The following is a 24,761-nucleotide window of genomic DNA, read 5'->3' as shown; positions in this document are numbered from 1 at the left end:
GTAGAGGTAACAAAAACATTGAATGGCATAGAAAATTGGCATAGAAAAAATTGAATGGCATAGAAATTAAGAACTCTGTGTGGGCGCCATTAACATCTGTAATTATTTAAGTAACCCATTCAGATGGATTGGTTATTGGCAAATTTTAGTAAAATTAGTTCTTACATGTCTGTTGATGACCACATGGCTTTCCACATTGTTTACTGCTTTTTGTGACTTAACTGCTAAAATAGCCCCATGTTGTTGCTTAGACTTCCTCTCCAGATCCGAAACGTGCAGAGAACATGTGGTACTGGGAAGGAGCACGGCTCTTGCACCAGGCCATTGCAGGCCCAGTCCCAGCTCTTTTGGTTAGGACATGTGACTTGGGGAAGTGACCTCATTTCCCAAGGCCTCAGTTTCTCCTTTGCTCATAGCATGTGATCAGTTAACTCAGAGTTGTTACGAGTCGTGTTTGATTACACGGAGAGGTTAGTGTGACGGCCTGGAACGGCACTGGGTAAATGGTCATTCTTTCCCCTTTCTGTTTAGAACCAGTTCCTCTGGCCAACTAGCTGATACAAGACTTCTTTTACTCCAGCCAGAGAATGCAAGGCAGGCCTGGGCTTCCCCCAGTGCAGTGAGACTCGTGTCTTTCGTGGGCAGGGGAGACAGAAACTCCACATAGGGAAGAACGACGGAAGCACCATCATCATTTAGGGTCCCTGCGAGTTACCATGCTCACCCGGCCCTCTCTGTGCCGGCTACTTTCCCCCTCATTGCTCAGCCCCGGCCGTGCTTGCAGGTGGTCTAACAACAAATGGGTACACAGGGAGAGGCAACTAAATAACTGGCTCCAAATAAATTTAGTTGTGGCGTGTCTTGTTTAGTTTTATGTCTGCTTCCCTGTAACTGAAGTTCCCCTTCCCTGCTGCCTGGGAGGATGCCACGTGGTGGACACTGCTTGACGAAAGGAGAGGTCTGGGGAGAAACGTGGTTCCCCTCAGCCTCCAGAGGCTTGCCTTCGGAGCTTTCCTTCCACGGCCAGGGGTCTGCCTTTTTCCCTGACCTCTGAGTTCAGACCCTTCCCCAAAGACCTACCTGTTTCTCTGACACTTGGCCCTAGGAATGCCCAGCAGCCTCATGGGGAGTTTACACTTCTGTCCCGCGGGAATGTGGCTGTGCTCCTCAGCCTCAAAGGGCAACCCAGACAGACAAGGACCCCGTAAGCCTAATCTTTCTGTGGCGGGATAGCCTCCTCCATGAACTTGACCCGCTAAATTGAGTGATGCTGTCGGCTCCCTCTGTAAAACGCACGGCTGATGCCCAGGGCATGCTGGGTGCTCGCAACCGGGAGATGACACTCCAGCATTGCCCTGCACGACCCCCATGTCTGCTCCTGCCAGATAAGTTCTATGTTTCACAAGAGTTTGTTCCCAGCCTTGTGTATGCAGATTTACTTCTTACTAAAGTTACATCATTTAAATAAATAAAAGCCACTTTTTAAGAAAAACTTTTAATGCTTTATTATGAAAAAATTCAAGTTAATAGAAAACTATGTAAAATACCACAGAATGACACACTTACTGAGATTTCATTGTGGACAGCTTTGCTGCAAACTGCTCTCTCCCCACCCAGCATCCTCTTTTACAACATCTTTTCCCAGCTGGCTGCTACTTAACCCAATGTACTCTGATTCTGTGTTTGTATAGTTGAGTTTTTGTGACCTGAAGGCTTTGTCTGTCTCATATGATTTCATTTGTTTGGGCCTGTGCAGAGTCTCTGAGCTGTACTGGAGACTTTTCTCCAGGGAATTCTAAAACCAGGAGTCTTTCTGGTCTACTTTTTAAGTTTATTTAAATTCTATGAAATGAACCTTGAAAACATTATACTGAGTGGAAGCGAGACAGAAAAGGTCGCAAATTGTACGATTCCATTTTTATGAAATATCCAGAAAAGAAAAGATGATAAAGGCAGAAAGCAGCTTAGTGGTTACAGGGGGCTGAGGGGAGGGTGGGGATGGGAGTGACTGCTAGTGGGTATGGGGTCTTTTGGAGTGAGGAAATGTCTTGGAACTGGATTCTTATGGTGGGGACACAACACTTTGAATGTGCAAAATGCCATTGCATTGTTCACTTTCAAAGGGTTACTTTTATATTATGTGCATCTCAAAAAAAATTGTATGAAACAATACTTAAGTATCTGGAATTTAGCATTATATATATGTAAATATTAAAATCAGCAATGTTGATTTTTCAGTAACTGCATTATTAGAACTATTTACTACATATCCTGCCTGAAGTACTTTTTGTTGGTAGGCGGGAAGATCATTATTGACAGTGTAGCAATCCTTGCAGATAAATATTATTTTAAGAATAAATTAAGTTCATATAGTATTTAAAACTGTAGTTTCATTGTGCTCAGAGCAGTGAAAGTTCTGTGACTTTTTAGTAATGTCTTGGTATGTACTCTCTTTACCATTCACTTACTTAAGCTGCTCACTGGTGGGTGTAAGACTGTATTCTAGAATGGCAACTGAACGTGGTTGGGTCAAATACAGAGAGTTTTCCTTTGGGGAGGTTCTGAAGGAATATCTTTTTGGACAGAGTTTTAAAACATGCTCTGTTTGTATTTATCTTATTTACAATCATTTCCAAATAAAATGTATCATTCCTAGTAGATTATGGTGTGTAAGAAAATTAGACAAAGGGCATCTTCTGGTTCTATACACTTTTGTGTGAACACAGTCAATGCCTGGGTAAAAATGGACGCTTAACATTTTGAAGAATTGAATGATTCTCCAGGAAAAAGTACATTTTAAGTTGGAGTGATTTAAGCTGCAAATAACAGAAAACTGGGAAAATGGTTTTGAACAAGAAGGACTTCCAGCTTAACTAGAAATACAGAGGAAAGGAAGGTTTCGGGGTTTATCTGATGTTTTGCATCCAAGCGGGATTGGTCAGGACCTGGGGTTTTTCCCTGCCAGCCCGTTGTTCACAGCTTGTCCTTGATACCACGGCTCATTCCCTTCCATGTCCTGTGGGGCTGCCTGTGCCAAACAGTGCCACATGCTTCCTAACTCCTCTTTGGCTTTGTGTGGTCCTCACTGAGGAGTAAGAGCGTTGCTCTCTAAGAAGGCCCCACGGGCTTTTCCTCCTCTGCCGTGGGTCCACAGTGGCTCACTACCACCCCTAAGCAGACCCAGTGCAAGTGGGGCATGGAGACCCCCCCATGAACTCATTGTGGGGCATCAGCTACAATATCCACTGCTGGCCCCAGAATAGTCATCTTGTTAGTCTCGAATCTTCTTTTTAAATTTGCCTGTGTTTTAGGTGTAGCCAGGTGTTCAGAATATTCATGTTGTCTTTAGGTTATGCCATGGAAGTGGGAGGTATCTTGCAAATGTGCTATGGAGCTGTGTGGTTTGCAGCCCATTTTCAAAAGTGAGGAATGTTCCAGAGGAGGGAAAACCGCAGTGCGCCGTCGTCCGTGCTCATGTTTCATTGATGAGTGTCTCATACTTGCCTGAAGCACAAAATCTAGTTTATGTGCCTTTTTTGGACTTGCAGGCTATATAAATTTGTTTTTAACAGACAAGCCCTCTTTTAAAGTTGGTTTACACTCGGAGCTTCATTGCTAATTTTGTTGTTTCTGTCCCATTTTCTTAACTACATTTGGTATGCAGACACCCAACCGTAATCATCTGTTACAGACTTCCCCTGACTTTGTGCCATGACTCCTTTTGTTTGAATATGTTAAACGCTAAAACCCAAACTATGAAAAACTAATTTTTCAAATTGCTTCAGCTCGCGTTTGCCATCTCAAGTCTTAATTTAATCACAGTTCTTGAGGAAATGAAGCTAGGCAGTCTTAATTGAGCGTCTCTGTGCCTGTGGAATTCTTTTCCTCTGTTGGCATACCAACACTGAGATCTGTTGAGTTTCGAGTTTTTACCGCAAAGCCTCTGAACCACATTTTAGTCAATAATCCATCCCACATCCTTTTTTCTGCTCTGACACCAGTTCCCAACAGTTATTTCAGTTTTTCACAGCAGCACAGAGGTTGCAACCAAGTGCCCCAAGGCCTGGATCTTGCCTACAGATGTATTTTGTTTGGCTTGGACAGTGTTTTACGTTTTGGAGTTTGTGGCCAGCACTTAGAAAGTGAGAGAGTTGACATGAGAATTCAGGTCTGGCTTGGCTTAGAAAAACCAAACATCTGAAAACAATTGAGCATAAATGCTAAATGCTACCAATTCTGCCTCTTCCTCTCCGACTGATTTTCGTTATCTTCCTGGCCCCTGAAGACCTGGGAGTTTCCGACCCCTGTAGAGGGAGGGTATTAGTGCTAACTGGCGCCATCCTGTTTTCTTCCTGTAACCAGCACGTCATCTCTGCAGACCTAGATGAAAGTTAAAAGAATATTTTTCTAAGCACAACAGAAGCATGATCGTTGCCTCTCTGACCAGGCTGTCCATGCAAGGCCCTGTGGCTCTGTAAAGACTCCCATCTCCCTGATGACTCATTGGAAGCATCTTTAGACAAGATCTTAGAATAGAAGAATTCAGTGTGCACTTCATTGTCCAGTTTGGAAAAAGTTTGATTCCAGACCAGAACCACATAAAGTCCTAAATGACTTCCCATAAGGGAGAAAAAAGTGATCTGTGTCCATGATAACTGATCATAGATAGCTAAGGAGACCGAATTCTCAGGGAGCCAGGTCCTTAGTCAGTTGTAGCTTGGATGCCTGTATGCCTGCAGGAGCACCCCCTTAAAGGATACCCAGTGTGGGTCACTTCTGCTGATAATCTGCTCTACAGATACCCTGGTCACTTATTCACACTTTATTGATAGAGCTCATAAAACTAAAATCCATATGTACTCCCCACCTAACATGGAAAACTGCAGAATTAACACATATATGCCTTATTCATATTATTAGATAGTAAATAACGCAGCAGAGCAATACATGGTGTTCTTGCTCAAAGGTGATTACAGTATCGTCCTAACATCCCTGTAGTGTAGACCTCTCCCACCCCCATCACACATACTCATTTTTAAACTCTTACGTCCCTTTACATTTTTTTTTAGGGAGACTTGCACTGCTCGGGTCACCATCCCCTTCCCTTCCGCACACCAGGGTGCTGCCCAGGGCCGAGTATTCCAACACTAACGTCATTCCCAGGCCAGGCACACAACTTCATGTTCTGTTCTTGGCTTAGTTTTTCTGGTCTGATCTAGGTGTTTATCACAGGAAGTCCCATCCCTGGGGAAGTGTGTGTGTCATTTGCGAGAAATGCTCTATGATCTCTCAGTTGTAACTTAGTTGGGCATTATAACATTTTTGTGATTAACAGATTTTGTGGACCAGTGAGTTTTGAAAAGTATAACATCTGCTGAGAGTCCCCTTGACGCATGCATTTGTTCCATGACCCAACTAGGTAATCTGGGTTGTCCTTAAAAATCAAAGCCCGCTGCTCTGTGCCGTGCCGCCACGGCACCCCTTCATCATACAGGCTTCCAGGAGGAGGTTGCCACTTTGGACCCTGTTTGAGCACGATGGATAGTAATGCCTGGCAAAATGTCATTTCTGGAAAATGCTGGTTATTCAGTGACTTTGTTGAAAAAGTTCACCAATCACTGGACTAAGCTCCTTGTACACAGGTTTTTTGCCTGCTTTGTTGACTGGTATATCCTAAAACACTGGAATACAAGAGAATAGTAAGTGCTTTGTAGCTACGCAGTAAATATTTGTCTAATGAATGAATGATTAACTTACACCATTGTTCATACTATAAAAGTGTACACGGTTCTTTCTGCCATTGGGTTTTGTTGGTCTTAAATCACTGGCATGTGTTAGCAGCAAAAGTTGGGGGTCCGAATTGGTTCTGTTCATATTTATGGACTAAGAAGGGTAAGTGTTCCAAAGGTTTCTATCTTCCAGAATTACATCTCAGACACCAGAAGCTGGAATGCAGTCCTTTTTACTACATTACGCAGGCAAGAATGAATTCATCATTTTTATCTCACTGTTTCTCATTAAAAAGCCTAATACTGCCAATGTCTCATCAAGAGCAGGGCCAAGTTTTGCACTCTGCTCAACTAAGAATTGAATGTACATTTGCACAGACACTGTGGACCTATGGAAGGTTAACTCATTGGAAATGGAAAATATGTATATTTGACTGACCTCCAGCCAATCAGAAATAAATCCTCAACGTAATCTTGCCAAAATGTCATTGGTTGTGAACAGGTTCCTCGTTTGTCTTAGGCGATCCTGCGTATCAGTTGTCAGTCCGCTGCAGTCTTTTCTGCTTCTCTTTGGCTCTGCCAGGCAGCTGTGTCTTTGATAAGGTGGATCGGTGAAGGAATGTCTTTGTCATCCTTTCTTTGTCATTAGCTGCATTCTCATCTTATTGAAATAGCTGGTGGATGAGGATTTTTTTAAATTTAGCTTCTACTAGCTATTTAATTGCTGGTTAACCAGGTTTCTAATTTGTTTTTAAGTTTTCAATCTAGTGCTTCTTTTCATTTAGCCCTGGTATTATATTTCACATTAAGTTCTATTCTAATAGCAACTGAAACTTTTAGTCCACCATCACTATGTTTGAAAATAAATGCTCTAATGCATCTGACTGGGTAACTTTAATCATGATTTTCCTACTGCTCAGCACCCTGTTAGCTGTGCTTCTAATGTGTGATTGATGTGTTTTCTTTTTTTTAGTTCAGAATTTCCTGCAATTTAAAAAAATTCCGTGTCTGATGTAAATAACACTTAATTGGACTAAGTGACTATTTCATTTTTGCTCTTCTAGAGAAACATCCCTGTTTCTGAATATATAAATAGGGTTGAAAACCTGCAAACAACGTCCTTTTTAAAGTTCTTTAGTAATTATTCTGTGCTTAAAGTCCAAATCTTCAACTTGGCCCCATGAACTCCATCAACCCCTACTCTCTGGCCATCCTCACTTGGGACCTCTTCAAGTGTCAAGTTTACCAGCAGTGGTTGAATATTTAGCATCCTGATTTTGTTTTTCTTGTTCTTGTGCAAAAATCAAATAAACTCCATGAACCAGGTACTGCTGGCTCTTTGGGGCCAATGGATAGGCATGTATTGGTAGCAGAGGGGATTCCACCCTGACTGGCTGTTTGGTGAAGACTGTTCACATGATGATTCATGGTAGGGATTGGTTCCTTGGTGTGATTACCAAGCCCTAAAATTTTAAAGACACGTGTGTGGCTCTACCTTCACCACAGTTTTATTATTCCTTCCTCTGGGGAATGATTAGCCTTATTGCTTAAAGGATGGTCCGGGTGGGGGTCCCTCATGGTGACAGGGAGCGGGTTTATAGCCCTAAAGCTGCCGATGAATGATGGAGCTGGGATCACACTCCTCAGCCCTTCCCTGGCCTGGCCTCAGCCGGAGCTCGCGGATGTCAGTTTTGAGAAAGAGAAGCAGCAGCTGAGGGTGCTGCTCACCCTGGGCCTGTGGGCTGAGCCCTTGAGGCTTCAGTCCTGCTCTTGGTGAAAGCCCCGAGTGGTGGCTTCTTCTCCGTTTGCCCCCGTGCCCTCCCTTCACACAGAGCAGAAGCAGGCAGTGACTGGAAGTATTTTCTTGCATAGACACAAATATCACAATTTTTTATAGGTATTTTTAAATGTGGTCATGATATCAGGAATTTAGTGTGTGAACTTCTAAGGTCATTCTTTAATGTAAGCTAAATATGCTCCATCCCATCTTCCATTCTAGCAATACCGTTTTTCTTTATATCAGCAAGATAAAGCCTCCACCTAAGGAAAAAAGTGGGGTTTCTTTTTCCTTAAGGAAGAAAAAAAGACATAGACACATCAACAAACTAATCCTCAACACAGCTTACCCTCTAAGAGCCTGAATGGGACTAGCTGTCAAGTTTTTGAGTGTTCAGGTGTTTGAAAAATCTTGGCTGAAAGGCACTAAGATCAAGAAGGTGATGATATTTGTATGTTGGGAAATATTAGCCCCAATTCTTACTAAAATGGTTGTGCTGGAGAACACGGAGGTCTTTTTGATGTGCGTGTCACTTCCTGCCCTGGCTCACTAGTCAGTCCCCAGTGGGGTCTCCGTCTAAGCCTCACCCCGCCGCACGGGAGCAGAAGCAGCTTTTAGACGAGGCAGAAGCCATTCTGGCACCTGCTCTTTGAAGTAGAAGAAAAGACTCCATACACAAGGGGCACCAGTAGTGCCTCTTAAGTCTTGATTTTTATTTGAAATGCCTGCCTTAAAACAGTAACAATCTGTTTTAAGAAGTCAGATCTCTGAGCAACAGAATGAACTGTGGTCATACGCACAAGCTGGGAGACCTGCTGTGCCGTGTCCATGTCCATCCTGGACCTCTCCCTGCTGTGTGGCCTTGGGCAAGGGGCTGCTTCCCTCCGGGCTGCCGTTCCCTCTGTAAAATGGGGCCAATGCTAGTTCCAACCTCATAGGGTGGCTGTAAGCATTACAAGTTGATACAAATACAGCATGGTAAGTTTCAGTAACTATGTTATCGTGAGCCATTAATAATAATTGTACTTACTCAGTACTATTTCATTGTTCCGGTTAGCAGAACTCCTCAAAGTCAAAATGAGAAACTGTCAGCTCTGGAACGTGATCATGAGCAGCCAGTGAAATTAACACTCCCTAAAAGGAACACGGAAAGACCTCCTGTGGGGGTTATTTGGAAGTCTCAGCATTCCCTAAGTGGCTGAGTGCAGAATGGCCTTTGTGACGTGTCAGGATCTCGGCTGGCTGGGCTTACTTCTGCCATGCATTCCTTACATCTGATCGGAATTTCAGGATCATCTCCTACATGGTCTGTTTTATCAAACATTTGGGGAACCATGCACAAAATACATCATATTCTGGCATCTGATTGGAATTTCAGGATCATCTCCTACATGGTCTGTTTCATCAAGCATTTGGAGAACCATGCACAAAATACATCATTAAAAAAAAGTACTGTCCGCCTTTTGTCTCAGGGTTAGCATATCTTTATTTTTCTCATATGCACTCTACAGCCTTCGGTAGTTGACTCCACTGCCATAGAGCTTTCTATGAAGAGGAGTGAGGTAATCAGAGTTTAAAAAGGCTGCAGGGTCTGTTTGTCCTTGCTCTGCTCACAGTTGGCTGATCTAAATCCATTAATCCACTTCTTAACACCCTAAAACTATAGGATTATGCTAAACCCGGGAATAGGGAAAGGCCGGGAGGGCGAACTGGAACTACTGGGGCTGGGAACTGCATTGTCTTCACTTGTGCCCTATCTTTTGAACCAGGAATTGACTTCAGTTGCAACTCTTCCAGCTTTTCACTTGATTTCTTCCAGTGGGTAGGAAAAGCCAACCTGCCTAGAGTTAATGAGCTCTTGCTGCCTTAAAAAGCTTTGGAATAAGCAGTCCCGGCTTGTTCTCTCTGAGGCTGCATGTGCAGCCCACAGTGCGGTTTGCCCTTTTCACTGCTGTCAAACATTCTTCTGATTTTTATTCCTTAGTGCATTATTGATGATCATCCCCATATCAGCATCTCTTTTCTGGCTTCTCTTCTGTATTTTGATTGCTTGTGACTCCTTAGACCTCGATCTCATTACTGCACCCGGCATGAGCCCCTTCTCCACATCCTCCTGCAAATGGCTCCCTTCCCTAAGATAATCAACAGCTTTATTTATGAGGATAGCACACTACCTGTGCCTCATAATGACCTCACAGTGGTCCTTTCTTATCTAGTCCCTTGCCAGAAGTGTTTTGTTTGTCTCCTTCTGTTGTGTATTCCCCAGATCAATGTGGCATCTATTCCACTTATGTTTTACCTGCTCACTGTTGTAAAAAGTCTGAATCCATTGGTTGTGTCCAGGTATTCTAAGGCAGAAAGACAGCAAATTGGTATCCTCTCTCTTTAGTAGGGAGGGAATGGAAATTTGAAATTCAAATAGTTTTATTATGTTTCATGTATTGGCAGGGGCCTTGTGGTATGGGACCCCTGTGTAAGTACATAAACATTTTTGAAAGTTTGGTGATCTTCTAGTTCAGAAATTCCAATATCATATTGCAAGAACCAAAACAAAATTGCAGTAGTTGTTCCCTGCTTTGGGTTGCTATTTTTAAACCTAATGATTTGATCCCCCACCAGTTCTTAGACACTCAGTACATCCTCACTGCAGGCTGTCTTATTTCCCCTTATTTCTTCCAATAATTTCTAGTAATGGCAACAAAAAATATGGTTGATGATTATGTTTACTGTGTTTGGCATGAAGGACAATGTCCCCGAAGTGTATGTTTAAGATTGTCCCTGCTTTCCCCGCCCAAGCAAGATCAGAATTTCTAATAATCGGTTTATTGTGCAAGCTGACAGTGCTGGCCAACCACACATAACTGGTGAATCCCAATCTAGAAAAATGCCAGTGGCATAAACTCTTAGAAAAGACGTGACTATGGACTTTATGATCTCAGTTTTTGCCATACTCAATATTTCCTTTCTTCCCAAAATAGTGCATTTAATGAATAAGATAGAAGCGCAAGTGTCTATCTTATTCTGTGGCTGCAAAGAGTTTTGAATATAAGGTTGGCTATTGAGGTTTTAGGGTACTTATTTCCTGAAAATACCTTCTTATGACTTGTAGTAGGTGCTGAATGAATGTCTTGATGCCCTAAAGCATGTAAGTTAATATTTATTAATAGTAATACTAGTGCACATGTGCAGTCTTTGAGGCTGTTTTACTATTTAGATAACCAATTTTCCCTCTAAATTACTGTCCTGTATCCACCAAGAGTTTGGTTAAACTAGTAGTTTCATTAAGATGCATTCTCAGGTATTAAAAGTTATAATCAGTGTGCTGTGGAAATGAGTAATAAAGGAGATCGGAACTTCCTTCTCTAGACGATCACAAAGTAGGATAAACAACTTTCTCTTGGTCTTAAATGATGTATACACAGTTCTGCCTGAAGAATAAGAGCTGGGGTCGGTAACCCTGAATGTCCCTTTTAACACCAAGACACATTGTAAGCTGTTTTTCCACTGCTAACTTTATTCCTAAAGCATTGTGGTGAGACAGATGTACCAACAAAACATCAATTCCGAAGTCCTCCACTGAAGATTTTTTTCCCAGTATTGTCTTTATCTTCTTTGCAACAATAGCTCTTCCTTCTCCGTTACTCTGATGGTAAGAGAACAATATCAGGAAAGAAAAATGAATTCCCAGATAAGAGGGTTGTTATCTGTTCAATTAGGGCAACTAATACAGTGAGACACAGTGATTTCTCAATTAATAAATCATCTGGGGGAAAAGCTGTACATAAGGTGAGTTATGTTAAAACTCACACCGCATGCGTGCAGCATCTTAGAAGAGATGGGGCCGAGCTGCCTGATGAGAGTACCGAAGTCAGGTGTTTTAATGGCTACCATTTATCTTAATCCAGGCAATGTACTTCGTTAATTTTTTCACATCCAATGTGACAACATCGTTTTGTTTGAGCAGTAAATATGAAGCCAGGCTGGTACATGTATAAAGCTTTTCATTTTAAAACATATGAGAGAGTTGACATATTTAATGATCCATTCTAATCAGCATATCACATGACTTTTGAAGCACTTTTACAAGACTGAAACAAAATTTTAGATCTCTCCAAACTTTCTAAAGCAATAATAATGTTTTTCACTGTATATACTTATCAGTAAGTGGTGTCATATTTACTATTCTTTTCCTACAAGATAAAGCCCGTACTCCTTGGTGGACGGGCCTTGATGACTGGCCTCTAGAAGCTTCCTGCATGTTTCCCATGACCCCTCTGCTCCCGTCTCGCTCCAGCAGACGCGGTGCAACTCTCGGACTGGCTCTGCTCCTGCCTTTCAAGTGCCCTCCTCCTCCCTGGAATGTCCCGTTCACCTGGCAAACTGCTCTTCTTTCAAGGCACCGATTAGGTATCACTCTTCCTGGAACCCTACCCAGAACTGCTCTCTAAGCAGTGTGTGCCTGATCCCCGCCCCTCCCACAGTGCTCGTGGTGGGCGTGTGCTATCATTCTGCCCACACACTGTGCAAGGCAAGGTTTGCACTCCTCACGCGTGCATCTCCCCAGCATCTAGCAGGAATACCAGCTTAGGGTACACTTTTGTAAGAATGTGTTTTAACAACTGAATGAACATAGTACCTGTATTGGAACACCTGCCTGCTTTTTTAGAAAGTCACAGATCTTAATAGATAACAGCTTGGATTTCCTTCTACACAACTTTCAACACTCCATCTTCCTCCCCCCAACAACCCCACAGCACAGTGGGGCCCCATTCTCTGTGGTCTCCTTATGAGCTACTTGATCATAATAAAATACACATCTGAAGGATTTTTGAGTAAGTACTACTGCCCAATGTATCCTGAGACTCTGGAGGTTTACAAACAAATTAGAGTCCAGAAGGCTTTGAGTTTCCAAGTTGGGATGTGAACATGCACAGGAGGGTAGGAGAACATAGCCTAAATCCTGTATTGAGAGAGAGAAGCCCCAGGGTGTGCTATCAGATGGAAGGGGTAAACTTACAAGCAGGAGTGCTTGTGCTACTAGGTGCTAGCGTCTGGGAGATGTAGTGCAGAAGGGAGGGATAGGACGTCTCAAGTTCAGTGCAGTGTAATCAAAAGGTTCACTTGAATGCCTGAGTTCTGTATAGGTTTGGTCAAGTTTTAGGGACAAAGAGAGCCTCCACCTCTTCCTTCCATAAAAAGGAGAATAAGTCCATCACTAGTTTCTAATTGCCTAATATTTCTTTTCTATGAAATCCACCCTTCTATCCATAATGAGAAATCAAGCCCAAAGCTGATTGCGGGTGCGTATAAGAGCTAACATAATAACTTTAACAAAATATGCTGCTAGTTTATTTTCATTCATTCGTTCCATAATTATTAATGTGCAACTTCTGTGAGTCAGACTCAGGGCTGGGTACTGGGGTATAGCCGTGAACTAAGCAGATGTTATCTCCGTCTCCACGCTAACTTGGCCTCTGTCAGTCGGAGAGGACAAGGAGATTTTGAAGCATCTAATAAGGTTGGGGAGATTACTTCTGTGGGGTGAGGCGGGTCATGTGAAGTGGAAGCTGCAGGTCTGAGAAGGTGAGCTTCGTGACTTCACCCTGCCTCGTGAGCTCTATTTCTTTTCATCTTTGGGGAGAGGAAATACCAACTTCTGAAAAAAATACTTCTGAATCCTGGCAACCAGGTATTTGCAAATCTTTCCTTTATTAATTCATTTAGCACCTACTGGGTGCCAGGCTCAGTGCTGGGGACTCACTGGGTGACAGATGGCATCCACATTCAGGAAGCCTGAGTCTAGCTCTTGTGTGAGCAGCATGACATACCAATTTATCGTGCAAACCAGGACATTTGTGAAAGATGAAAAGGCATTCCTCACAGGGTAATGTGTAAACATATCTTCCGCAGCTGCACCATTAAGTCGTTTTCTTCAGGAACAACCTTTTAAAAGTAGCTGCCACCTCTTAACAGAGAATTTTGTGCTTTGTCAGGCAACTGGTCTCTCCTGGTATTCCTGGGAGTCACTGATGGAACTCCAGCACCAGAGTGGGTGGTAAACACTGACAAACATTATGTGTGGGTTACATGGCTTCCTGGAAAAACAAGTTCAGTTCTTCACTTTTGTTAAACGTGTACTTTTTAAAAACTCATTTTCATGTTAAAGTGTTCAGTGCAAAATAAAGGATTACAAAACAAGAAAATAGTTGTTTTCAACAAATCTCAGAAACACTATAATAAGAATTTTTAAACTTCCAGAAATAGAGTTACTAGATTGTGTGGTATTTCTGTTTTCAATTTTTTGAAGAACCATATGTTTTTGGTTCTTCAAAATTGGTGCCGACACTTTGTTTCCACAGTGTCAATACCAATTTACATTCCCACCAACAGTGCTCGAGGGTCCCTTTTCTCTACATCCTCACCAACACCAACACTTGTTATTTCTTGTCTTTTTGATACTAGCCGTCTGACTGGTGTGAGGCAGTAGCTCATTGTGGTTTTGATTTGCATTTCCCTGATGACTAGTGACATGGAGCATCTTTTCATGTGTCTGGTTGGCCATCTGTATGTCTTCTTTGGAAAAATGTCTCTTCAGGTCCACTGCCCATTTGGATTATTTGTTTTTTTGGTGTTGAGTTGTATGAGTTCTTTATATATGTTGGATGTATCATTTGCGAATATATTTTCCCATTCATTGCCTCTTCGTTCTGTTGATGGTTTCCTTCACTGTGCAGAAGTGTTTAGTTTGAGGTAATCCCACTTGTTTATTTTTGCTTTTGTTACCCTTGACTGGGGAGATGTGTCTAGAAAAAAATTTCTAAAGCCAGTATGCCAAAAGTTTTTTGCTTACCTTTTCTTTTAGGACTTTTATGGTTTCAGGTCTTTACATTTAGGTCTTTCCTCCATTTCAGGTTGATTTTTGTGTATGGTGTAAGAAATTGATCCAGTTTGATTCTTTTGCATGGAGCTGTCCAGTTTTTCCGGCACCATTTTTTTTTAAGAGACTGTCCTTTCCCCAATGTATGTTCTTGCCTCTTTTGTTGTACTTTGATTGACCATATAAGTGTGGGTTTATTTATGGGTTTTCTATTCTTTTCCATTGATCTCCGTGTCTATGTTTCTGCCAGTACCATACTGTTTTCGTTACTGTAGCTTTGTAGTATAGTTGAAATCAGGGAGTGTGATACCTCAGCCATTTTCTTTCTCATCATAGGTTTGACTATCCAAGGTCTTTTGTGGTTCCATACAAATTTTAGGATTATTTGCTCTAATTCTGTGAAAATGCCTTTAGTATTTCTAAAGGGATTGCATTGAATCTGTAGGTGGCTTTGGATAGAATGGACACTTTAACAATATTAATTCTTCAAATCCATGAGCACCATGTATCTTTCCCTTTATTTATGTCTTCTATTTCATCAGTGATTTATAGTTTTCAGAGTATAGGTCTTTCACTTCCTTGGTTAAATTTACTCCTAGGTTTTTTTTAGTTTTGGTACAATTACAGTGGGATTCTTTTCTTAATTTCTCTTTCTGCTAGATCATTTTTGGTACATAAAAATGTAACAGATTTCTGTTTATTGATTTTGTACCCTGCAATTTCACTGAATTAATTTACTAATTCTAATAGATTCTAATAGTTTTTTAATGGAGTCTCTTGAGTTTTCTGTGTATGTCATCTGTAAATAGTGACAGTTTTACTTGTTACCAATTTGGATGACTTTTCTTTTTCTTGTCAGATTTCTGTGGCTAAGACTTACAGTACTATGTTGAATAGAGTAGTGAGTGTAGGCATCATTCTCTAGCTTCCAGTCTTAGAAGTACAACCTTCAACCTTTTGCCATTGAGTATAATATTAGCTATGGGTTTGTCATATATGGCCTCCATTATGTTGAAGTGTGTTCCCTCTGTACCCACTTTGTACCCTGGAATAAATCCCACCTGATCATAGTAAATGATACTTCTCTTATATTTTTGAATTCAGATTGCTAATATTTTGTTGAATATTTTTGCATCTGTATTCATCAGGGATATTGGGCTGTAATTTTTTTATAGTGCCTTTGGTTTTGATATCAGGGTAATGCTGGTCTCATAGAATAAGGTTTGTTCCTTTCTCTTCTATTGGAAGATGTTATGTTTCTAGGAATTTATCCATTTCTTCTAGGTTGTCCAATTTGTTGGTATATAATTGTTCATCGAATTATTTTATAATCTTTTGAATTTCTGTGAAGTCAATTGTAACTTCCCCTCCATTATTTCTGACTTGGTTCCCTTTGGTTTTTTTTCCTGATAAGCCTGGCTAAAGGTTTATCAATTTTGTTTATCTTTTCGAAGAACCAGATCTTAGTTTCATTGATCTTTTTCCTATTGTTAGTCTCTATTTCATTTTTTTCTTCTCTGATTTTATTATGTACCTCTTTCTACTAACTTTGGACTTTGTGTTTCTTTTTCTAGTTCCTATAGTTAGTTGTAAGGCTAGACTCTTTTTTTTTTTTGAGATTGTTCTCTATCACTGTAAACATCCTTTGTAGGACTGCTGCATCCCACAGATTTTGAATTATTTGTTTCTGTCTTCATTGTATCCATATATTTTTAATTAACTCTTTAATTTGTTTTTTGGCCCATTTCTTGTTCAGTAGCATGTTGTTTAGCCTTCATGTTTTGTGATTTATCTAGTTTTTTTCTTGTGATCAGTATCTAATTTTATACTCTTATGGTCAGAAAAGATGCTTGGTATGATTTCAGATTGCTTAAATTTATTAAGGCTTGTTTTGTGGCCTAACATATTATCTGTTCTGGAACATATTGCATGTACACTTGAAAAGAATGTGTATTCTGCTGATTTTGGATTGGATATTCCAGATATATACATACAGATATGGATTGTTTCAAATATATTCCAGATATATAGAGATTTTGATTATTCTGTATATATCTGTTAAATTCATTTGGTCTGTTGTATTGATCAACATCACTATTTCCTTATTGATATTTCTGCCTGGGTGAGCTGCTGATGTAAGTGGGCATCAAAAAGTCCCTTACTAACATTATTTACTTTTAATTTCTCCCTTTATATCTGTTAGTATTTGCTTTTTATATTTAGGTCATCCTATGTTGGATACATAGGTATTTATAATTGTTATTCTCTTGATGGACTGGTCCCTTTATCATTATGTAATGCCCTTCTTTGTCTTTTGTTTCATTTCTTTGAAGTCTATTTTGTCTGAAGTATTGCTACTCCTTTTAAAATTTTCACTTCCATTTGCATGGAATATCTTTTTTTCATCCCTTTATGTTCTGCCTATATGTGTCTTTAGGTCTGAAGTGAGTCTCTTATAGGGAGTATATAGATGGGTCTTGTATTTTTACCCTTTCAGCCACCCTATGTCTTTTGATTGAAGCATTTAGCCCATTTACATTTAATTGTTGGTAGGTGTATACTTATTTCTGTCTTGTTTAAAGATTTACTTGTTTTTATAGTTTTACTCTGTTCCTTTCTTCTTCTCTTGCTCTCTTCCCATGTGATTTTCTGATTTTATTTAGTGTTAAGCTTGGATTCCTAATAATTTTTTGTATCCCCACTGTAAGTTTTTCGTTTGCAGCTACCATGAGGTTCATATATAGCATCATAAATATAATCAGTCTATATTGTGTCGATGGTCACCTAAGTTCAAAACGAAACTAATGAAACTAACTTTTTTATTATTCCTCCCATATAATGTCGCAATTTATATCTTTTTATTTTATGTAGCCCATGACTAATTTTTATGTATGTAATTGATCTTACTACTTTTATCTTTAAACTTCATAAGAGCTTTTTAAGTGATTGGTCTGCTAACTTTATGTTTGCTTTTATCATTGAAATTTTTTTCCTCCTCTAATACTCTTACTTCTAGGTATGGCCTTTTCTTTTCACTTAAAGAAATCCCTTTAACATTTCTTATAAGACAGGTTTAGTGGTGATGATGAACTCCTTTAAACTTCAATTTTTGTTTATTTAGATAACTCTGTCTCTCCCTCAATTCTGAATGATAACCTTTCTGGGTAGAGTATTCTTGATTGTAGGTTTTTTTTTTCCCTTTCATCACTCTGAGTATTGTGTTTTCACTAACTTCTGGCCTGCAGTCTCTGCTAAAACTCAGCTGACAGCCTTAAGGGGTTTCCCTTGTAGGTAACTGTCTGCTTTTCTCTTGCTGCATTTAAGATTCTTTCTTTCTTGTTAATCTTTGCCATTTTGATTACTGTGTGTCTTGATGTGGACCTCCTCGGGTTCATCTTGTTAGGGGCTCTCTGTGCTTTTAGGACCTAGATGTCTGTTTCCTTCCCACATTTGGGGAAGTGTTCAGCTATTGTTCTCCAAACAGGCTTTCTGCCCCTTTCTCTTTCTCATTGCCTTCTGGGACCCCTATTATGTGAATTTTGTTTCATTTGCAGTTGTTGTAAGAGATCTGTTAGTAGTATCTTCTTGTTTTCAGAAATTCTTTCTTTTGCTCAGTGTGGTTACTTTCCATTAGCCTGTCTTCCACCTCACTGAACCATTCTTCTGCATCCTCTAATCTGCTGATGATTTCCTCTAGTGTATTTTTCATTTTAGTTACTAATCTTCAATTCTGACTCATTCTTTTTTATATTTTCTAACTCTTTGTTGAAGTCCTCCCTAAGTTAATCTCCATTCCAGTGAGCATCTTTGTGACCACTACTTTGAATTCCTTCTCAGGTACATTGCTTATCTCCTTTTCATTTAGCAATTTCTCTGATATGTGTTCTTGTGTCCTTGTTTGGAACATACTCCTCTGCCTCCTCATTTTGTCTGGTTCTGTGTTTGTTTCATACAGACCCCAGAGCCAAGTGTTCTGGGTGCAGGGAGTTTATACCCCTTCCCCTTCTGTACCTTATTCCTTCCCACTTACGGGCTGAGCTGGGGTGGGGTTTGTATCGTGATTGATCATGGCTCTGTCCCCTTTACCCTTCTCTATATGACCTTCTCTTCATTATTAGCTGTGGAAGGTCTGTTCTTCAGGTCTTCAGGTCATTTTCAGAGTCAGTTGTATTAAATGTAGTTGCTGCCTCAGTGTGTATATGGGAGGAGATTATCCCAGTGAACCTCCTACTTGGCCATTTCCTCCAAGAGGCTTCTTTATGAAATATTTAATTTTTGTACTCCATGAACTCTTGCACATTCCTTTTCATCTCTTATTCTACCACTTATTGTGAAGTTTCTGCAAAAAGTTTGATTTAAATATCTTACCTGTTGTTGGAGATACCACATAACACATTTAGCCAGTTTTCTTATACTTGATCCAAACCAATCAAGAATGGCTAAGAAAGGATGAAGCTGGTTAATGTTATTTTGGAGCAGTCAAGGGTAGTCCTACTCAAAGTGGGATCCATGTGCTGGCTTGTGCTGCACTCAACTAACTATATTGTTAAGCAGATTTTATAGTTACACTCACTTTTTTTTTTTATAGCAAGAATAGAGGAAGCAACTGTTGATTTCCAGTCTGGCGCACACTCTATACCTTACGTGGACCAGTAAACATTTTGGCACTGGCTACTTTGAGCTTCACTTGTCTAAAGCACAGAAAGGTGATTTTTCAAAGTTCATGTTAAGTACTATAAACAGCATCAGATTTTAAGTCCTTTAGTTTTTAGGCTATGGCCTAATGTAGAGTGAGGTCTCAGTCATATTATCACAGAAGTGAAATATTTCACCTTGTTCTGTACCTTTTACTGGCTAGTAAACCTCACTTCAAATGTACCACACATTAAGGGTGAGGAGGGTGGGGGAATGACCCAAGGAATGAAGAGAAAATAGATGTCCTGTTCTGGGGCAGTGCCACATAATGTAAACTAAAGCCCAGCTCTCTCCTCCTCCGCGTGGGCTGACTGCATGTGTAAGAAGTGCTCCTGTTTGGAAGGCTGCCACCACACGCCAGACTCGGAGTCCGTCAGGTTTCTTCAAGCTTTGTGCTTATGCCAGATGGCTTTGCCTCAGTTGGCTGCATTGGTCCATTGCTTAAGTAACATTCCTCATATCAGTGTGTTTACTGTCTCATTAATTTTAACTTGTCCAAAGCTTTTCCCAGTCCAGAAGCCACTAGATTAAATCTCAAGCTGTGTGTTTTCTATTAATATGCGTCTATTGAAAAATCTCTTCATAAAATAGATCAAGACAAAGGAAGAGTGACAATAAGAAAAAGTTGATACTATGAAAATTAATGTTTCATTTCCCTTTGGCATTTTCCTTAGACTGATAAGAACTTTTCTAGAATTCATAGTATTTGACAAGGTTATGATGGCAGCTTAAAGCTTATTTCTGTAAGTGTTCTTGTTTTTAATCAATAATTATAGGCACTGAAGACACAACTTGTTTTTTGTCTTATTCATAGAATATATTGGAGAACAGTAGCCCTGTCATCCTAATTTGTAGTACTTGCTGCATGTAAGTCTTCTCTCAACAGCGGCTATGAGATTGCCATTAGAATCTCAGAGTATGTTGTACCATGCCTTATGTACTTATAGTCTTGTTAATATTTCCAGCATTTGCTCCTGGGTGTAAGAATCTAGACATATATAATAAGAAGAACTTATTGCTTTGGACAGCAAAGATCTGGAAAGGTTGTTTTTTGTACCCTAGAAATAAGTTGGATGGGTTTCCTATGTCTTACCTCTTCTGCTTTCCATGATAGAATCATTTATTTCTCTTCTTTGTTTAATGTGGTCAAACTTATGACCTACACATTTAAAAATTCCTAGTGGAAGAGGGTTGAGGTTTCTGAACTATACAGTAAATTCTAGGAGATTTCCCAAGATGCAGACTGATGCTACTTGAGCTTGGTACCTTTACGTGTGTGTTTTATTCATTTACTTGGTGAGCTAGAAAATCTGATAGCCACTCTGAAAATTTTACTTCTCAGATAAAGAAATGCCTTTTGTCCCTTAACAAAGGCTTTTGGTTTGTTTTAGAAAAAGCCTTCTACTTAACCCAGAAAACCACACTTGTGTCTATGGAAATTTTTAGTACTTTCACTGTCAGAAAGTGGCCATAAAAAGACTCTACAAAATATGCACATGGAAAGATACTTACTTCTATTAGGGAAATGCAAAGTAAAATGACCATGAGGTGCCATTACAAAGGAGTTGGAATGGCTAAAATTAAAGCTGCTGATCATACTAAGTGTTGACAAGTGTGTAAGAAATGTGAACTCATTCACTACTTGTGAGAATATAGAAATGGTACAGTCGCCCAAGAAAACATTTCACTAATTTCTTAAGAAATTAAACATGCATCTAACATATGATGGAGCTCTTCTCTGAGGTATCACCCAAGTGAAAGGAAAATGTTTTTCTGTACACAGACTTGAACTTGGAAGCAACCCAAATGTCCATCAAGAGGTGAATATATAAACTGACTATGGTATATCCATACAATGTAATGACTACTTAGCAATAAGGAGGAATGAATTTTTGATACATGCTACAACATTGACAGATTTCAAAATAATCATGATTTGTGAGAAACTCCAAACAAGATTAGTGCATCCTATATGACTCCATTGGTATAAAATTTTAGAAAATGCCAACTAATCTACAGTGACAGAAAGTAGATCAGTGGTTTCTTGGATAGAATAGAAAGAGGGGAAGGTGCAGGGAAATATAACAGATCTGAGGAAAATGTTTGGGTATGATGGGTATGCTCATAATTTTGTTTCTGGCAATGGTTTCAGTGTAGCATGCATATGTCAAAACTCACCGAAGTGTGTGCTTTAAGTATGTGCAGGTTATTATATGTCAGTTTATTCCAGTAAGGCTGTTAGAAAAATAAACAAAAGACTGTACCTCTCAGTTGCTTATGTTAGTGTAAGGTGTTTTGGGGACAGTGATTAAGATTATAAAGGACATGATCCCAGTGAGAGTCTGGTAAAAGTTGCAGAACCTCTCCCCAGAAATATGAGCAGGAGGTTTTGCCTCCAATTTAGAAGGTTCAGGCTAAAAACCCGAGGTTTATCATCTCCACCAACTAAATGAGGCTACCATTTCATTGATTATACCATTGCACTGCTTTCAAAATAAGTAATAATAACATAATGATTATTGAACACTTCCATTACTACACTGTGGTCCACTTCATAAAATCCTGCCTTAAATACAGTAGAGGAAATTCAGGACCAAAATATCAATTTTATGAATATTTTTTTAAAGAACAGAGTCAATATCTGACAGTTTAGCTATTCTAAACTGTTTCTAACTTCCCCATTATGCCAAGATAATACTAAGAAGTTGAAATTTACCCAAACCTTAAAGAGAATAACAAGTGTATCTCTTTTTTATTTTCCAAAATCCTTTCTGGCTATATATAAATAATGCTAATACTCAAGTCTGTGTGACATTTTGGTCTCTAAGGCTGCTGCTGATAGTACCTATAATATTCCTAAAATCCTTCCAACCACTGCTTTTTCTCACCACCCAGAATTACAGTTCTGAGTGAAATGCAAAGAAAAATGGCATATAATATATTCAATTCCCCTTTTCCTCTGATATTTTATTTGCTATTTACACTGTCTTATAAATTTGATAAAGGAAACCCTTCTAAGGTGATTGTACCACATCCTTGCATGAATGTAGTCTTAAGGTTTCCCAGGAAAAAGACCCAGAGACATAGATTTGCATTTGCAAGTTTTTTGAGGAGTACTTTCTTGACCAACATTTGGGAGGGAGTAAAGGAAGTAGAATTTGGCAGACAGAGGAATTAAATAGCCACTCAACTACAGCAAAGGGTTTAGCCAATCCCACAGGGAGTTCTGCATCGGAGGCGTCCCTTAGGGTTGTCCCGCCCAGAGGCAGTGGGGCCTGTGTACTGCCACGGTCAGTCATGGATGCTGCTGCCTTTAGGGAAAGAGTCTGACTTGAGGGGAGACGGCTGTCCTTAGCCTCGGAGAATTCCCAAAGAGGATGGAACTAAGGGGCATCCACCACCCAGTGCCCCAGCCAATGGGGGATAGTCACGCCATTCCTGGAGAGAAGATCGGGGCTGCGCACCGCATGATCCACTGTCTGCCCTTTGCATCACTTGGATCCACCTGGGAACAGTTCTCCCAGAAGGGGCTGCTTGCTTTTCCCGGGAAGAGTGCTAAGAGGGGAAGTTCAGGATGTGACTTGCAGTTCCCATTGCCGCAGACCGTCTTGGGCCACACGCATGCCCATCACGTCCATCCTCTGGTACTCACTGCAGAGTCCTCTGCCTGAGCCGGCCACCTGGGCTAGCCTGGGTGGTTTACCTGTGCAGTGACCTGGACTCTCATCTGTGAACAAAACCGAGTGGAAAATGGCCAGTCTGGCTGGTTCCTTGTAGATGAAATGGTTGGAGATAGTAGAGATGAAGAGAGGTAAACAATTTCAAATACAGAGTAAAGGCAGAACTTTGGAAATTGCTGGTGGATTAGATGTAACAGTTGAAATCGATCAAGATAAATGCTGGGTTCCAGTTCAAGGTGGCAGCAAAGGAGGATCCTGAACTCACCTTCTCCCACAGACATACCCGATCTGCAGCTACATTTGGAACTGGTTCTTCTGAAAGGAAACCAAAAATTTGCTGAGCAACAACTCCTTCATTGGGTAAACAAGAAAAAAATGAAATGGAAACGAGAGGCTGAGACACAATCTCTCCACAAACCCCACCCGAGTGTGGCAATATACACTTACTTAAGAGGAAACTTACAGGTCCCGGCTCCTTCTTGAGGAGCACAGGATCTGAACCCCACACCCCACTCCTAAGGCCAGCACCTGAGAGATGAGCCCCCAAAACATCTCACTTTGAAAGCCATCAGGGCTTGTGTCCGTAAGGTCCACAGGGCTGTGGCTCGCACAAACTTAGGGCTGGACCCCAGGGCCCAGCATATGGTGACGTATGTAAACTAGACTTACTGTAGCGATCATTTCATAACATGTGCATCTATATATACATACTTCATATATATATAATATGTATAAAATTAATCATGTTGTACCCCTAAAACTAATAAAGTGTGTTACAGGTCAATTATAACTCAATTTTTAAAAACGAAAAATGGCCAGTCTTTAAAGTCATGGTTACCTAGGATGCCCAGTATTCATTTGAGCCGAGTTAATTTGGGGAAGAGAAATGGGATTATTGCCCAGGAGACACATTTGTAGAAATTCTTGAAGATATGACTAATTCTTCTTGGGGTCTTAGCCTGGGGCTTAGTCCTGGAGCCGTCTAACTCAATACTCGCTGTATGTCAGACACTAGGATCCCAGCTGTGGACCAGGCAAGGTGTCTGTACCTGTTGGAGTTTATGTTCTGGGCATGTAGGGTAAGTGAAAGGCTGCCTCCAAAAATACTTCATAAACATATAGCATGTCTGGTGGTGATACGTGCTTTCAAAAAGGAAAATCCCGGATAAAGAAATAGTGAAGCATTGCGGGAGGTGTTACTAAGGTAGCCAGGGACATCTGAACAGAAGCTGGGAGGGGCAGAGGGAGGGAGGCAGTCATGGAGGAAGAAGGAATGGCGGGGATAGAAGTTCTCAGGTGGTAGTGAGAAATTTGGTGAGAGGTGAGGTCACAAATGGCACGGGAGGCCTGAGCAGCTGGGGTTTGTAGACCACTTAGAGACTGGCTTTTACACCGAGCTGGAATGCTACTGGGGGGTTTTCAGTAGAAAAGGAACATGGTCTGATTGCACGTAAAAAGGCTCTGCTGGCTGCTGGCTGAAGGCTGGGCCATGGAGGGACCCAGATGGAAGCAGGGAAACAAAAAACTATTATGCAAGTCTAGTCATGTGTGGATAGTAGTAGGGGAGGTGGTGAGAGGTTGTCAGTGTCTGTATATGTGGATACATTTCAAAGGTGAACTTCTTGCACAGTGAGTAAGATTTTGTGTGTATCAAAGCATTTGAATGTAGTGTGGAACTCAGATCCGTAATGGCTTATTTCAGCACCACATGGTAAGAGTGGTGTTAGAGATCTAGGGGAGGGAGCGGTTTGAAGCTCTTCCAGGCAAAATCCAGGGTAGGAAATGGCAGAAAAGGACCGGGAGAGAGTGAGAGTTAGGTGGAAGGGATCGTGGACCACATTAAAAAGTTGGACTTCACTCTGAAGTTGATGTGAACAGTTAAATGGTATTACACATTCCATTTATGACCTACTTTTTCTAAGTAACTGATGAAGGTGAAAAAGAGGGGCTCATGAGGAGTTAAGACCAAAGGCGAGGAAGCCACTTACGATATGCCATTGTTC

General features: G+C 40.6%; 1 protein-coding gene and 1 long non-coding RNA gene across 4 annotated transcripts in view; one reads left to right on the top strand and one right to left on the bottom strand.

Moving 5' to 3' along the window:
• STK39 (serine/threonine kinase 39) overlaps positions 1-24,761 on the top strand; it is a 268,447-nt gene that overhangs the window by 220,535 nt on the left and 23,151 nt on the right. The window lies entirely within an intron of this gene.
• Positions 16,232-24,761, bottom strand: part of LOC108398533 (uncharacterized) — a 36,746-nt gene continuing 28,216 nt past the window's right edge. The window contains exon 4 of the long non-coding RNA XR_001853446.3: positions 16,232-23,073. This is a non-coding gene — a long non-coding RNA (uncharacterized lncRNA). The remainder of the gene's footprint in view (positions 23,074-24,761) is intronic.

Source organism: Manis javanica, chromosome 7 (assembly GCF_040802235.1).
Source record: "Manis javanica isolate MJ-LG chromosome 7, MJ_LKY, whole genome shotgun sequence".
Lineage (NCBI taxonomy): Eukaryota > Metazoa > Chordata > Mammalia > Pholidota > Manidae > Manis > Manis javanica.
The sequence above is the reverse complement of the archived record's forward strand: the minus strand, read 5'-3'. Positions and strand labels throughout refer to the sequence as shown.